This window comes from Hyla sarda, chromosome 6, assembly GCF_029499605.1.
Source record: "Hyla sarda isolate aHylSar1 chromosome 6, aHylSar1.hap1, whole genome shotgun sequence".
Lineage (NCBI taxonomy): Eukaryota > Metazoa > Chordata > Amphibia > Anura > Hylidae > Hyla > Hyla sarda.
Window position 1 is genome coordinate 79,446,727 of NC_079194.1, and position 14,898 is coordinate 79,461,624.

Here is a 14,898-nt window from a genome sequence, read left to right on the forward strand (position 1 = left end):
TTTTAACCGTATGAGGAATTATTATTATAATAATGCACATTTTCCTGGCACCCTGAATTATACCATAAAATGTATCAGGAAGCCCCCCAAAAAATAAATTGACAAAGAAATGCAATTGTGCATTTCACAAGACCACATTGGGATCATTGTTGTTTTCACTATAAAAAATAAACAAACAAAAAAACTGTGTGTGGCAGTGCATTTTTTGCACTGTGATCTATAGTTTTTATTGATACCACTTTTGCAAAGATGCAATTTTTTAGCATCCATTTTTATGTGATTTTTTTTTTTACATTTTTTAAAAAGGTTTTGTTAAAAAAAAAATTTAAATCAACTTATGCCAGAAAGTTCATCAGATTTGTAAAAGTACTTCTATTTAAAACTCTTAACCCTTCCAGTACTTATCAGCTGCTTTATAGTTCTTTCCAGTCTGACCACAGTGCTCTGTGCTGCCACCTCTGTCCGTGTCAGGAACTGTCCAGAGCAGGAGAGATTTGCTATGGGAATTTGCTTCTACTCCGGAAAGTTCCTGACATGGACAGAGGTGTCAGCAGAGAGCACCGTGGCCAGACTGGAAAGAACTACACAACTTCCTCTGGAGCATACAGCAACTGATAAGTACTAGAAGGCTAAATATTTTTAAATAGAAGTGATTTACAAATCTGTTTAACTTGTGCAAGTTGATTTAAAAACAATTGTTTTCTACTTGTTTTCCACCAGAGTACCCCTTTAAAGGATCAACTACTGTATACATTTTGCTGTTTTTTTGTTATGTTGTTGAAATATGGATGTAAGAAAAAACAGGACACATACACACATGAAGTACTGTATACAAAAATGGATCGTGTGCTTTTAACCTGTTGGGGACTATGTGCGTATGCATACGCCCGTGGGAATTTCGGTCCCCGCCGCGCGCCCCGTGCAGCAAGCACCCCGTGCAAATGCCCAGGGGGTCATTAGACCCCCCCCCCATGTCAGCGATCGGCGCAAATCGCAAGTGAATTCACACTTGCGATTTGTGCCGATTCCGGGTCATTACGGGTCTATGGTGACCCGGAATAGAAGGGGGATCGCTTTTGTCTAAGACAACTACGATCCCCCTACAGCGATAGGAGTGAGGTGGCAGGGGTGCCACCCCTCCTATGTCTGCTATTGGTGGTCTAGACGCGACCACCAATAGCAGATCAGGGGCGGAGGGATTTACTTTCATTTTCCCCGTCCTGCCCTCCCACAATAGGCGGGGCAAGACGGGGAAAACAACGGGGACCGAACGCCGAAGGTCCACTTACCCCTCCGGAGGCTGCGGGCGACGGTGATTGGCGGGCGGCAACGGAGATCGGCGCGGGCGGCGTGCGGCAGAAGAGGACGGCTCCCTGGATCCTACGGAAGCCGGTAAGTTGCCTAGCAACATCTGGAGGGCTACAGTCTGAGACTGTAGCCCTCCAGATGTTGCAAAACTACAACTCCCAGCATGCCCAGACAGCTGTTTGCTGTTTGGGCATGCTGGAATATGTAGTTTTGCAACAGCTGGAGGGCTGCAGTTTGAGACCACTACATAGTGGTCTCTAAACTGTATCCCTCCAGATCTTGCAAAACTATAACTCCTAGTATGCTCAAACAGCTCTTTGCTGTCTGGACATGCTGGGATTTGTAGTTTTGCAACATCTGAAGGGTCACAGTTTGGAAATCACTGGGCAGTGGTCTATAAACTGTAGCCCTCCAGATGTTGCAAAACTGCAAATCCCAGCATGCTGAAACAGCTGTCTCGGCATGCTGGGAGTTGTAGTTGCGTAACCTCCAGCTGTGGCATAACTACATCTCCCAGCATGCCCTTCGGCGATTAGTACATTCTGGGAGTTGTAGTTTTGCAACAGCTGGTTGGAAAATACTGTTAGGTAACAGAACCTAACTAAAGGTTTTCCAACCAGTGGGCCTCCAGCTGTTGCAAAAGTTCAACTCCCAGCATGCACGGTATGCCAGTACATGCTGGGAGTTGTAGTTTTGCAACAGCTGGAGGCACACTGGTTGGAAAATACTGTTAGGTAACAGAACCTAACTGAAGGTTTTCCAACCAGTGTGCCTCCAGCTGTTGCAAAAGTACAACTCCCAGCATGCACAGTATGTCAGTACATGCTGGGAGTTGTAGTTTTGCAACAGCTGGAGGCACACTGGTTGGAAAATACTGTTAGGTAACAGAACCTAACTGAAGGTTTTCAAACCAGTGTGCCTCCAGCTGTTGCAAAAGTACAACTCCCAGCATGCACTGTCAGTGCATGCTGGGAGTTGTGGTTTTGAAACAGCTGGAGGTTTGTCCCCCCCATGTGAACGTACAGGGTACATTCACACGGGCAGGTTTACAGTAAGTTTCCTGCTTCAAGTTTGGTCTGCGGCAAATTTTTTGACGCAGCGCCAACTCCTAGCGGGAAACTCACCATAACACGTCAGTGCGAATGTACCCTAAAAACACTACACTAACACATAATAAAGGGTAAAACACTACATATACACCCCCTTACACTGTCCCCCCCAATAAAAATGTATTGTACGGCAGGGTTTCCAAAACGGAGCCTCCAGCTGTTGCAAAACAACAACTCCCAGCATTTCTGGACAGCCACTGACTGTCCAGGCATTCTAGGAGTTAAGCAACAGCTGGAGGCACCCTGTTTGGGAATCACTGGCATTGAATACCCCTATGTCCACCCCTATGCAATTCCTAATTTAGTCCTCAAATGCGCATGGCGCTCTCTCACTTCAGACCCCTGTCGTATTTCAAGGAAACAGTTTAGGGCCACATATGGGGTATTTCCGTAATCGGGAGAAATTGCACTACAAATTTTGGGGGGCTTTTTCTCCTTTTACCCCTTATGAAAAGGAAAAGTTGGGGGTTACATCAGCCTGTTAGTGTAAAAAAAAAATATTTTTACACTAACATGCTGGTGTTGCCCCATACTTTTTATTTTCACAAGCAGTAAAAGGAAAAAAAGCCCCCCAAAATTAGTAACGCAATTTCTCCTGAGTACGGAATTACCCCATATGTGGGCGTAAAACGCTCTGCGGGCGCACAAAAAGGCTCAGGAGTGAGAGCGCACCATGTATATTTGAGGCCTAAATTCGTGATTTGCACAGGGGTGGCTGATTTTACAGTGGTTCTGACATAAACGCAAAAACATAAATACCCACATGTGACCCCATTTTGGAAACTACACCCCTCACGGAACGTAACAAGGGGTATAGTGAGCATTTACACCCCACAGTTTTTCATTAAAGTTGGATGGGAAAATGAAAAAAATTTTCACTAAAATGCTGGTGTTACCCTAAATTTTTCATTTTCACAAGGGAAAATAGGAAAAAAAGCCCCCCAAAATTTGTAACCCCATTTCCTCTGAGTAAGAACATACCCCATATGTGTATGTAAAGTGCTCGGCGGGCGCACTACAATGCTCAGAAGAGAAGGAGCGCCATTGGGATTTTGAAGAGAAAATGTGTCCGGAATTGAAGGCCACATGAGTTTACAAAGCCCCCATAGTGCCAGAACAATTTTGGAAACTACACCCCTCATGTAATGTAATAAGGGGTACAGTGAGCATTTACACCCCACATGTGTCTGACAGATTTTTGGAACAGTGGTCCGTGAAAGTGAAAAATGTTATTTTTCATTTGCACAGTCCACTGTTCCAAAGATCTGTTAAACACCAGTGGGGTATTAAATTCTGTGAGGGGTGTAGTTTCCAAAATGGGGACACATGTGGGGGGGGTCAACTGTTCTGGCACCACAGGGGGCTTTGTAAACGCACATGGCCCCTGAATACCATTCCAAACAAATTCTCTTTCCAAAAGCTCATTGGTGCTCCTCCTCTGCTGAGCATTGTATTTCGCCCGCAGAGCATTTTACATCCTAATATGGGGTATTTCCATACTCAGAAGAGAAGGAGTTACAAATTTTGGGGGGCATTCTCTCCCATAACCCTTTATAAAAATTGTAAATTTGGGGAAGAAACTGCACTTTAGTGAAAAATCTTTTTTTTTCATTTACACATCCGATTTTAATGAAAAGTCGTCAAACACCTGCATGGTGTTAAGGCTCACTGGACCCCTTGTTACGTGCCTTGAGGGGTGTAGTTTCCAAAATGGTATGTCATGTGGGGTTTTCTGCTGTTCTGGCACCATAGGGGCTTCCTAAATGGGACATGCCCCCCAAAAACCATTTCAGCAAAATTCACTCTCCAAAATCCCATTGTTGCTCCTTCCCTTCTGAGCCCTCTACTGCACCCACCGAACACTTGGCGTACACATATGAGGTATTTCCTTACTCGAGAGAAATTGGGTTACACATTTTTGGAGGCTTTTTCTCCTATTACCACTTGTAAAAATTAAAAAAAACTGGGTCTACAAGAACATGCGAGGGTAAAAAATGAAGATTTTGAATTTTCTCCTTCACTTTGCTGCTATTCCTGTGAAACACCTAAAGGGTTAACAAACTTACTGAATGTCATTTTGGATACTTTGAGGGGTGCAGTTTTTATAATTGGGTCATTTGTGGGGTATTTCTAATAGGAAGGCCCTTCAAATCCACTTCAAACCTGAACTGGTCCCTGAAAAATTTCGATCTTGAAAATTTTGTGAAAAATTGGAAAATTGCTGCTGAACTTTGAAGCCCTCTGATGTCTTCCAAAACTAAAAACATCTCAACTTTATGATGCAAATATAAAGTAGACATATTGTATATGTGAATCAATATATAATTTATTTGGAATGTCCATTTTGCTTACAAGCAGAGAGCTTCAAAGTTAGAAAAATGCTAAATTTTCAAATTTTTCATCAAATTTTGGAATTTTTCACCAAGAAATGATGCAAGTATCAGCAAAAATTTACCACTACCATAAAGTAGAATATGTCACGAAAAAACAATCTCGGAATCAAATTTATAAGTAAAAGCATCCCAGAGTTATTAATGCTTAAAGTGACAGTGGTCATATTTGCAAAAAATGCTCCCGTCCTTAGGGTTATAATGGGCTCCGTCCCCAAGGGGTTAAAGGCAAGCTAATATCTATGGGCGAATACAATATGATTGAAAAACTTAGCACACTTTTTCTTGCTGGTACAATAGTGATTGCTATTGATTGCAGCATCTAAATAGTTAAATGACTGCAGTTGAGTGACCTCCGATGTCATTCATTACTGGCAGGTTTCAGCTGCAGGTGGCAGCCTGTTCCTGCACCATATTTCCTCACCCAATCCATGCTGTAACTGTACGACTTGGGTTGGTAAGGGGTAAGGCTGCCTTCACATTACGTTTGTTTGCTACGGCTGCCGGATCGGGTTGGGTAATCCCAGCCAGACCGGCGGCAAAACCCATTCACTTTAATGAGCTGATTGGGTCAGATAGTGACTCTGGTCGGCTCATTTTTGCTCTGTATCCGGTTTTGTGACCGGGCCTAAAACCATGGTATACTACGGTTTTAGGTCCGGTCACAAAACCGGATATGGGGCAAAAATGAGAAAACCAGATTCACTGAGTGAATGGGTTGGTTTAAAAATGTCTCAGCCAGATCCGGCAGCCGTAGCAAGCAAATGTAATGTGAATGTAGCCTTAGACAGGTTTGCTGACCTCTTTGACAAAAACACTGCAGTCAGATGTTAGGGTGCATTTACATCATGATTGGGACATATGGCAGGAGAATTTGAAAATCGGCTACTACTGTATATCCACCAGACCTGCGCCAAACCCCATTCATTTCATTGAGCTGCACAAAGTCAGCTAGTGGACCTTATATGTATTTATTGCTCGACTAAAGCCACAGCAGACCACAATATTCCAAAAATATCCAAAAAGAACAAGACCAGAATCATCAGTCACTAGTAGAGATGAGCAAAGTTACACTAATACAATTCGTCACAAACTTCTCGGCTCAGCAGTTGCTGACTTTATCCTGCATAAATTAGTTCAGCTTTCAGGTGCTCCGGTGGGCTGGAGACTCTTTCTAGGACTGTATCCACCTTTTTCAGCCCACCGGAGCACCTGAAAGCTGAGCTAATTTATGCAGGCTAAAGTCATCAACTGCCGAGCAGAGAAGTTCATGACGAGTCGAATCCCTGTAACTTCGCTCATCTCTAGTCACTAGCTTTCCGGCTTATGTAAATTAATGGAGTGGAAGAGATTTATCAGGAGAAAAGCAGGGAAGATCATACTACTGATCTATGTTAAATTTGTTAGAATATCAGTGGCTATTTAACAGATTTATTCAGGAATACAAAAACAGTACTTCACGTGTCCTCAGTTTCAATGAGGCCTTATTCACAAAGGAGATGGCATACAGCAGAATCTGTTTATAGCATCTGTTAATGTATATGTTTTATCCTTCTTGCATCTAAATCATATACTTTAAGTGGAAACACAAATGCAGTGTGGGCCTAGTGTTAGAGCTTATTTTTTTGATTCGATTCGTCACGAAACTCGCGGCTCGGCGTTTACTGACTTTATCCTGCATAAATTAGTTCAGCTTTTAGGTGCTCCGGTGGGCTGGAAAAGGTTGATATAGTCCTATGAGACTCTCTAAAGTCAGCAACCGCCGAGCCGAGAAGTTTGTGATGAATCGAATTACTGTAACTTCGCTCATCTCGAGTATTTTATGCACGTTATTTTTTTTTTCAATACATAGCATGCTCCATTAGATCTGTATTGGTATTGTGTAAGCCCATGGAAATAAGGTTGATTTTAAGAGCACATGATCAGTTTTTGCCCCTCTAACAATACTATCCCGTGCCTGCTGCTGAACCCAGAGCCCTCATTACTATAGTTACCCCTAGCAGTGCCCCACATGGTAATGATGCACCACACAACAATAGTGCTTTGTAGCAGCCTTGCTCCTTTAGTGCCTCCACTCAGTTACAGTGCCCCATTTTGTGCCTGCACACACAAAGTTCTCCCTCCACTTAGTGTATGTGCTCCAGTGGCTCCCTACTCTGCCATAGCATTTAACTGTATGGGTGTACGAGTCTGCAAGGGGGCAGTTATAACTGTTAAATGGGCACTGTCACCAACTTTATTTTTTGATATGTTGTAGTACTTATGTACTGCAACATATCTCTAATATACTTTTTTTTTTCTTTTTTTTTTATATTAAAATGTTTTAATTTACATTTGAAAACCGGCCACTAGGGGTCTCCCTCCTAGTGGCCGGCTGCAGCCTGGTGTGACGTCATGCCTGAAAAAGGACCGATGCGGCCAGGCATCGGTCCTTTTTCATTCAGCCTGCGCTTGCTCCGTGCCTGTCAATCAGTCAGGCAGGGAGCGAGCGCATTGGCTCCCCGGCCACTGGCTGGGAACCACTCCTCCCGCACACCGCCACCACCGCCTCGTCACCACCTCGTTGCCGCCGCTGTCCCTGCACGCCCGCTGCCAGACTCTAGAGTAAGTGTCACAAGGAAACGGGGTATGTGGGAGGGGGGTTTGTGATGGAGGGAATGGGGTATGCGGGGGGTTTGTGATGGAGGGAACGGGGTATGGCACGGGGGGAGGGAGACGGAGGGGACAGGCTAGCGCCGCAGCGCCGCATGTAACTAATAGTTTATCTACACAGGGTGCCTCTAGCTGTTTCAATACTACAACTCCCAGCATGCCCTGACAGCCAATAGATGTCAGGGCAAGCTGGGAGTTGTAGTGGTGAAACAGCTGGAGGCACCCTGTGTAGATGAACTAAGGGCGGAAGTCCCCCCAGCAGACATCAGTGATTTGGTGCCTGCTGGGGAAGTCTGCCTGGTAGTGAGCACACTGCCAGGCAGACAAAAAGTTATTTTTAATATAGTAAAAATTTAAATTAAAAGCAGGGAGGGGGTTAGGGATAGATTGGCAATAGGCAGGGACAGAAAAAAATATAGGATGGTTGGAGATACCCTTTAAAACACCTACTTGCGTATGTCCTGACTGTATGTACAACTACTTAATAGTGGCACAAATGGTCCTAGAGCTATATGACTTCTTCAGCTAGTAAGTGGTGCCCTGGTTGATCCAGATCACAATATGCATAGCCCTGTAATTAACCAATTAACACATTTCAGGCAGCGACATTTGGATAAACAACTTAAAATTCAGAAAAGCCCCAAATGTTTCTAATGAGATTACGGTTAATTTATTCTGGACACTTATTATATTATGGAGAATGAAAACAACAAAGGAAATCTACTGCTCCGGATGCTGACTACAAGCTGAATTGACCTTCCCTACTGGTAAACAGTCACTAAACATTGCCTATTTTCTGGAGAAGTTTACATCACATCAGATATTTCTCGATTGTACTGTGAGGTTAATAATTACTGGTACTTGTCTCTTCTTGATTACTTTTTATTTAATCATAACAAAAGGTTGTTACCGTATTTTTCGCCCTATAGGACGCACCGGCATATAAGATGCACCCAATTTTAAAGGTGCAAAATCTAGAAAAAAAAGATTCTGCACCCAACAATGATCTTCAACCTGCGCACCTCCAGATGTTGCAAAACTACAACTCCGAGCATGCCCGGACAGCCATTGGGAAAAGGGGTGATTATTGGGGCCTTATCAAGGTGGAGGGAATTATGAACCGTTCCATTTAACAGGCACAGACTCCAAAATTTTGGCACAAAATCTACAGATGCCTGTTAGAAAGCTGCTTTCAGCACGAAAACAACCTAAAGCACACATTTAAATCCACAAAAGCATGGCTTCACAAGAAGATGAATGTTTTGGAATGGTTTAGCCATCTGGGGGGTGATCTGAAGACTGCTGTGCACAGGTTTGGAGAGCTATTGCAGGAAGAGTGGGCAACTATTACCAAGTCAAGATGCTAATAGACTCTTACCCAAAATACAGATAACTGTTATAATACCAAAACATGCTTCAACAAACTGCACTTTCTATTTCTATTTCCCTGTTAAGAATTCAGTTTGTTTTACAATTGAATTGTTCATGTTATAGGTCACATTAAAGGTGGAAAAAGTTATTACATGATTTATTTGTCTCATTCTTAAACATCACCTGGCAAGAACCTGACATGTTTAAAGGGTGTGTGGACTTTTTATATCTATTGTACATTCACATGTTGAGTTTCCTATCAATCTATCTATTCCAGCTGGAATGTATTTAACTCCAATACCCCTCTTCCCTTCTTTATCACATTAAAGGGGTACATTTTAACAGGTAATATCAACTACAATCTAAGTGCCAGCTACTTTATGATCTCTGTTTCTTCTGAGGAAGGGGCTGAGACCTTAAATGCATAACAGCGATTTAATAAAATGTTGTCTACTAGTGTTGCTCACGAATATTCGCAATGCGAATTTTATTCGCGAATATCGCATATTCGCGAATTCGTGAATATTCGCGAATATAGCACTATATATTCGTAATTACGAATATTCGTTTTTTTTTTTCCCACAGTCCACATCACAGTGATCATCCCTCTCTGCTTCCAACTTGTGTGGTGTAAAGAAGGCTCTAATACTACTGTGTGAGACTGGTGTGCGAATTTTGTATATGCTAATTTTTGCATATGGTAATTTTTGCATACGTCAATATTCGCATATGAGAAAATAAAACGAGACTATTACGAATATGCAAATATTCGCGAATATATGACAAATATTCGTCCATAGATTAGCGAATATTCGCGAATTCGAATATGGCCTATGCCGCTCAACACTATTGTCTACTTGCCATGGACTGGAGAAGGACATTCTGGACCTTGCAGCCCCCTTGTTTATATGGAAATGTAAGCATTGTACCTCTATCACAGATATAAAAGGACAAAAGATAAGCCATATCTGCACTTCCAGATAGAATTTGAGGATAAGGTGTTATTTGTGAGTACATGAGGAGTGACACTATTTCTGGCCAATATATCATTTATATACAGCAGCATCTTTAACATGTTTTCTCCTCTGCAGGCGCCACCTTTATTTTCAGTAGGTGGAGAGGAGACTAGCTGATATGATGTTTCCTGGGGTAGAACAATGACTACAAGCTGCATAGCCACCTCTCAGCATGTTTTTTTTTGCCTCTGTCTCATTTTGCAGCTTACTCCCTCCCATCTTCACAGACCTCTATAGGCAACATGTAACCCAATGCCTTAATGCTGTTAATCATTCATCTTGTCTATTAAAAGGAACTTACCATCACTTTTGTGCTACCTGAACAATGAGTCACCAGGGTGGACCCCAGTGGTTCCCCTGCCCCACCCGCCTTGATAGATTGATTTTCTATGTTTGGGTCTAGAGAGAGATCTATCAATCAATGCTGGTGGGGTAAGGAGAAAACACCAGGCACCACACTGATGCAGGCAGCTTGCTATTCATACATCCACAGTTTAAAATAATATTTTAATATGATTTACAATTACAAGTTTTATGGACATTTTTTAATGTGACATGTGAAAAGACAAATGTAGGATACTAGAGTTAACTCTAGTGAAGAGGAGAAAGCACTTACCAGCCGGCATCAGCACCAGCAGCTGTAGGTGAGCACATTCTTATAATTTTCTATCCCAAGACTGAAGTTGGAAATAATTATCCTGACCACCTCTAAAAAGCCTACCTGTCATATCACAGAAAAAACAACGCTGGTATATATTACTCACTAGGTCATGCATCTTCTTTGCATGTATTTTCGATGTGTTTAGCATCTGTATTTGGCTAACAAATTCCTCTATTCTGCTGCTTACTCATTTTGACCTCAACTGCTCGCCCTCACTCACTATGCATTCATTTCCTCCCTGAGACTGCTGTGCAGTGCTGGGCCTCTTCATCCATTCACTGCAGACTTCTCTGTAACCCTTTCCTCTCTGTTTTAAGACTGAAGTCTGGTAGACAGGACAGGAGTGAGCACAGAGGAGTGCTACTCCTGTCCTTACTTCCTGGACCTTGTCCCGGCCTGTGCTTCAGCTGCAACAAAGGTGATGCTGCAGCTGGACAGGAGTATGCTTTGGATTGCTTGCTGGGATTGCAAGTCAAGAAAAACATCACATTACTAGTAGAGATGAGCGAACTTACAGTAAATTCGATTCGTCACGAACTTCTCGGCTCAGTAGTTGATGACTTATCCTGCATAAATTAGTTCAGCTTTCCGGTGTTCCGGTGGGCTGGAAAAGGTGGATACAGTCCTAGAAAAGATTCTCCTAGGACTGTATCCACCTTTTCCAGCCCACGGGAGCACCTGAAAGCTGAACTAATTAACGCAGGATAAGTCATCAACTGCCGAGCTGAGAAGTTTGTGACAAATCGAATTTACTGTAAGTTCGCTCATCTCTAATTACTAGTTTAGATGTCTGGGTGCCAAGATCTTGCTGGGTGCTAAAACTTTTTATATAATGCAGAAAAGAACATAATGGCCCTTATTTACTGAGAGTGGAGTGTAGATTTTATTTTTTTGTGGGTTTCCTGCTTGTCCTGCCCTCACTCCCTGTATTTAGTTTCCTCACAGAGACACACAGACGATAGTTGCAGGAGCAGCATTTTTTTACACAAAAATATATAATTTTTTTTAACCAATGTATATTACAAATATACATATAGTAGTATTATCTACATTATATAATAGGTTTTTGTTAACGACAGATGCACTTTAATGGATCGACCGCATAGATAGGACTGGGTCTGGCCAGGAATGTTTATGTTGGAATTAGAACATGGATACCACAATAATGCAGATGCTTTATATGCAAAGGAAATATTCTAAGACTTCAGACTTTGATGAAAGATGTTGACTGACCGTATCATTTGCACAAGTTCCTTAAAGTGATCTTTCTAGCAGGAGATTGATGAGAAGAGGCTGAGTTGCATTTCCCTTCTGAAAATCAGAATTTGTTTGCATAAAGTAAGTAGAATTAGTTTGAACATTCACTTTAAAAACTTATTTGTGGCCAATATGTACCATATCTAAAGCTGTCTATGGACCGGATTGCCTTTTTCTGAATGACTTGTCTATTATCGTTCACCATCCACTGTTGGCCTGGAAATGTTGTTGAAGACTACAGTGCACCTTTGTCAAAATGGCACATCCTTGATCGATCTCAGCCTTCATACTGTATGTATTTTTTGTTGGGCTTCTATTTACTGTATGTGTATCTGCACAAGAATAGCAGATCATTAACAGTAAGTGGTTCAAATCTGTAATTTTAATAGCAATAATGCACTAGTTTATGACCAGCTTAATGCCCTCTATAACCCTGCCTGGAACATGTGAACACAAAATGCACTTATGGGTTCCTATGTAAATCAGTGTGTCAAGTAGTGTTGCTCGCGAATATTCGCAATTCGAATATTATTCGCGAATATCGCATATTCGCGAATTCGCGAATTTCGCGAATTTCGCGCTATATATTCGTAATTACGAATATTCGTTTTTTTTTTTTTTTTTTTTTTCCTTCACAGTACACATCACAGTGATCATCCCTCTCTGCTTCCAGCTTGTGTGGTGTAAAGAAGGCTGTAATACTACTGTGTGAGACTGGCGTGCGTAAATTCGCATATGCGAACATTAGCATATGTTAATTTTCGCATATGCGAATTTCCACATATGTTAATTTTCGCATGCGCGTATTTTCGCATACGCGAAAATAAAGCGAGGATATAACGAATATGCGAATATTCGCGAATATATGACGAATATTCGTCCATATATTCGCGAATATTCGCGAATTCGAATATGGCCTATGCCGCTCAACACTAGTGTCAAGGTATTGGATATTCATGTTGTAATGAGATGTTTTCTCCTGGGTATTCACACAAAGAGAATAATGAGAATATAGAAAAAAACAAGAAATCTCTATTACAGTCTATTAGCATCAACTAGCCTGGACATAGTGGGGGGAAACAGCAAGGAAGGTCAACAAAATGTATACGGAAGATTCTAGAATTATTGATGTAACATTTGCCATAAAAATGTGATCTGTTTATTATTGTTTTGGTATGTATGCAAATGTTAAATAGTCACCATCAAGGTTAGGTTATAATTACAAATGTGCAAACTAAGACTGGCAAAGCCTGGTCTTGCACAGATTGCGCAGTATTCTGGGCTACCCTGACATCATCTCAGTGCTCCCAGTACTTCCTTTTTCAGCATAGGGGTGTCCAGTTGGTGCACTACAAATCGCAGCAGTCTGACAGCAGAAAGCGCCTATGAAAGCTATCACATTACAATACCTAGCTGGTTGAGCTAAGCTAAGCAGGGGTCTGACAGATGATTTAACATAAATATGCATGTAAAAGCATGAAATCTGCATTTTAGGTGTAGTTATGTGTGTTCTGGGCTTAATAAAAAAATATAGCATTTCTACCTGGGTTTAACATAAACACACATTTAAAAGCATTGAGAGTGAAAGCTGAATAGCCATATAAGGCCAAGATCCGTGTATTTTCTGGATTTAATAAAACATATAGTATTTCTACCTAGGTTTAACATAACTGCTCATTGAAAGTGTTGAAAGAGAATGTGGAATATCCATCTAAGGCCAAGTTAGGTGTATTTTCTAAGTTTAATCAAACATATAGTATTTCTACCTAGGTTTAACATAACTATGCTTTGAAAAGCGTTTAAATAAAGGGGAAATTAACTTAACTGGTGCCAGAAAGTTAAACAGATTTGTAAGTTACTTCTATTAAAAAATCTTAACCGTTCCAGTACTTATCAGCTTCTGTATACTACAGAGAAAATTGTGAAATTCTTTCTAGTCTGACAACAATGCTCTCTGCTGACACCTCCTGTCCATATCAGGAGCTGTCCAAAATAGAAGCATATCCCCATAGAAAACCTCTCCTGCTCTAGACAGTTCCTGATATGGACAGAGGTGTCAGCAGAGAGCACTGTGGTCAGATTGGAAATAACTTCATACATTTCTCTGTAGTATATATGTAGTATACAGCAGCTGATAAGTACTGGAAGGGTTAAGATTTTTAAATAGAATTTATTTACAAATCTGTTTAACTTTCTGGCACCAGTTGATTTAGTTCCCCTTTAATTAAACAGATTTGCAAATCACTTCTATTTAAAAACCTTAACCCTTCCAGTACTTTTCAGCTGCTATGGGCAACTGGTCAACATTTCCTTTTTTTCAGGAACTACTTGACTTACTGATGCTGCTGGGCCTTTGCCTTAATTTTACTTGATGTTAGCACTAGCTAACATACATCTTCTATACAGATTTCAACAATAACATTTCAGTGTTAGGGGTTGTGAAGCCCTCTTGAAAACTCATGCCGATGCCTGCTCCAGGCTGTGTGTTTCAGGAACTACTGTGCTTAGTGATGCTGCTGGGCTTGGGCCTTAACCCCTTAAGGACATAGGGCGTATCCATACGCCCCCGTTTCGAAGTCCTTAAGGACCGAGGGCGTATGGATACGCCCTGAGCATTACCGGCCCCCACCGCTAGCCGGAGGGGAGCCGGGGCCGGATGCCTGCTGAAATCGTTCAGCAGGCATCCCGGCATATCGCCCAGGGTGGTCACAATTCAACCAGCGATCTGCGGTGGATTCCGGGTCAATCGGGTCTCCAGTGACCCAATGACCCGGAATTACTGGCTGATCGGGGCCGTCAGAGACGGCCCCAAACAGCCATTGCCAGCAGGGGTGAGGTGGCACTGGTGCCACCTCACGATCGCCCTAATTCGTCGGCCGGTTTCCCGACCGACCAATCAGGGCGCCTGCTGCGGGTGTCACTCCCGCAACCCGCTCAGCCCCTCTTCCGGAGGACGTGAGCGGGTGCGGGCAGAAGACCCCGGGTGCTGGGGACCCCGATCCCCGGCATCCCTGTTGGGATCGGGGCCCCAAGAGCGATGGCGGCGGCCCGGGACTGACATGTGTGGCGGCATCGTGGGGCAGCAGCAGGAGGTGAGTGACAGCCTCCTGCTGTTGCTTAGCAACAGCTCCCAG

General features: G+C 42.5%; 1 protein-coding gene across 11 annotated transcripts in view; it reads right to left on the minus strand.

Annotated features, from left to right (window-relative positions):
- HRH1 (histamine receptor H1) overlaps window positions 1-14,898 on the minus strand; it is a 266,814-nt gene that overhangs the window by 59,034 nt on the left and 192,882 nt on the right. For 4 of the 11 annotated variants that reach the window (XM_056524280.1, XM_056524276.1, XM_056524281.1 and 1 more), the window contains one exon: window positions 11,741-11,818. The exons of 4 other annotated variants lie outside the window; for them this stretch is intronic. The gene's annotated coding sequence lies outside the window, so the exon portion shown is untranslated. Of the gene's footprint in view, window positions 1-11,740; window positions 11,819-11,902; window positions 12,097-14,898 lie in introns of all 11 variants that reach the window. 3 more of the 11 variants (XM_056524278.1, XM_056524277.1, XM_056524279.1) reach the window with 1 other exon arrangement.